This window comes from Tasmannia lanceolata, unplaced genomic scaffold (assembly GCF_043159265.1).
Source record: "Tasmannia lanceolata isolate RefF3 unplaced genomic scaffold, GAP_Taslan_0.1 ptg000008l, whole genome shotgun sequence".
NCBI classification, from domain to species: Eukaryota; Viridiplantae; Streptophyta; class Magnoliopsida; order Canellales; family Winteraceae; genus Tasmannia; species Tasmannia lanceolata.
Window position 1 is genome coordinate 21,403,002 of NW_027518685.1, and position 2,090 is coordinate 21,405,091.

General features: G+C 38.8%; 1 pseudogene; it reads right to left on the reverse strand.

Annotated features, from left to right (window-relative positions):
- Positions 1-712: 712 nt before the first annotated feature.
- Positions 713-1,268, reverse strand: LOC143884778 (non-specific lipid-transfer protein 2 pseudogene; annotated as a pseudogene).
- Positions 1,269-2,090: the final 822 nt, after the last annotated feature.

A 2,090-nucleotide genomic window follows, 5' to 3' on the forward strand; every position in this document is an offset into this window, starting at 1 on the left:
CCCCAAACGGTGCCGGAAATCCGAAACAAACAGTGCTTTCTTGTTGGTGAGTAAGATCATTATTAGGCATGGGTCATGCCATGGGCTTCATAAATTTTAATGGTCATGTCAGGTTTCTGAGAGAGAAGAGATGACATACCATAACACATTTATTAATGTTCCCCTTTGGATTTTGCAACATGAAATTCGATTCTCCATTAGATAGGATCGTACTTCACAAGTGAAATAAACGTTGAGTTCGGCAAAACAGGAAAATCCAGAAGACGCAGTTCGCAACCTGGATCCGACCTGACCATTTCTCCAATTTATTTTAGTCTCGCATTATATGAAAAAAATGAGAAAAAATGAGATTTTACGAAGGGACTCGGATTCGCTTTGGTAGATTCTCATCATCCTGTTTCTGTGCGTATATTGAGGAGTAATGAGAAGCCTTGTCTAACATGCCCTAAGCTTCTTTTGGATGAGTCTTGCACTTCTAATATCATCGTGGCATTCTACAGATCAATGCTATATAATGGGCAAACTTGAGTGGCCCCCAAGTCATTTAAAACCTTATAAATGAAAACTTCATCTCACAATTAAATACCTTATGAAAGTAAATATATAGTTATTAAATATCTTATACGAGTAAATTTTTTATCATGTAACTCTCTATATAGCTATTACATACCTTAGATTTTATTGCAGGACCTGTTTTCTTGTGGTAGATAAATTCCAATAATCATCAAATACCATTTTAATAGCCCATCACACCTTACACAGTAAATAAGCCAGCAGAAAAACATACAGTAACAGTAAAACCCACCCAATACCTCTGCAACTTACTAATGCTACTACAAAAGGACACTAAAACTTGCTAGATATAAGCTTAAAGAAAAGGGTCTCCTTGCAAATGGATTCAACATTTGGGAAATGGGGTGTTACATGCACCTGCTACCCTCTTAGCATTTCCTGAGTTGATGTACCTCTGAAGACTAGGGTCCTTGAGGTACTTGCAGAGGCAAGGCCTCTGTTGTTGCAACTTGGTGCAACACTGTCTAGTGGGTGGAGACGAGGCTAGGATCGCCCCCGCGCATGGGCTCAGTTCCATGGGGTTGCACGTCGCCGACATAGAAACAGGGGCTTCGCCGAGAAGCAGCACAACCAAAACACAAACAGCAAAGTAAGATAGCTTCATCCTTAAACAACAATGGAAGCTGAGGAAGAAGATGATGAAAGGAGATGATGGGTGCATGTGCTTGGCCCTGATACTTAATTTATAGGCACTGACTGGTAAGAAAAACAGAAGGTGGGGGGATATGGATTGCAATAAACAAGGGAGATGATATTCCCACTCCTTTGTTTAGTAATGGCACTCCTTATTTTTTTAAACACCATCTTTTGATTGGCTATATCTAGCTTTTTTGGAATTTGTAATAAGCTCTCCCAGCTAATTAGAAAATTATAGAATAGAGAAAGGAATTTCATTATTCAAAAAGGAGTGTTGATCGATATCAGAGATTCTATACGGTGTCAGCTTATATAGTCCAATATTCTTACACCATCGGGTTATCCAAACCGTCCATTTGATGAGCCACAATGTAAATAGGTTATCCCCATAGGATGATTCCAACCCTCCGATCTATTGATATTTCCCTAATATGCAGTTCCTATATAGATCGGAGGGCTCGGATTATCCTATGGAAATGATTTTTTGGGCACAATCTATTTAAATTGTGGCACATTTGTTTGGATCATCCTATGGTATAAGCCGTACACTACTTTTTGAAAATACCGGACTATACGGGCTTACACAATATAAAATCTCATTGATAACATTTCTAAAATTCAATTGTTGTTTCTTGTGCAAGTTTTCAGCTGGAAAAGGACGTTGATACAATTCTTAATTAGAAAATAAGTTGATGCTTAAATGGGGATTAACCATAACTCGGTCTCCTAATCATGAAGTCTAACGCGGGGCTCGGTGAAAATAAAAGTTTAAAGATAAGGAGTGGATCGATCAGGTCTTGTCAAAACTTTTAGGGTGTGGAGAAGGATATTTTAGGACCTGACCAAAGATGAGAGAGGAGTGGATCGACCAGGCAGATCTT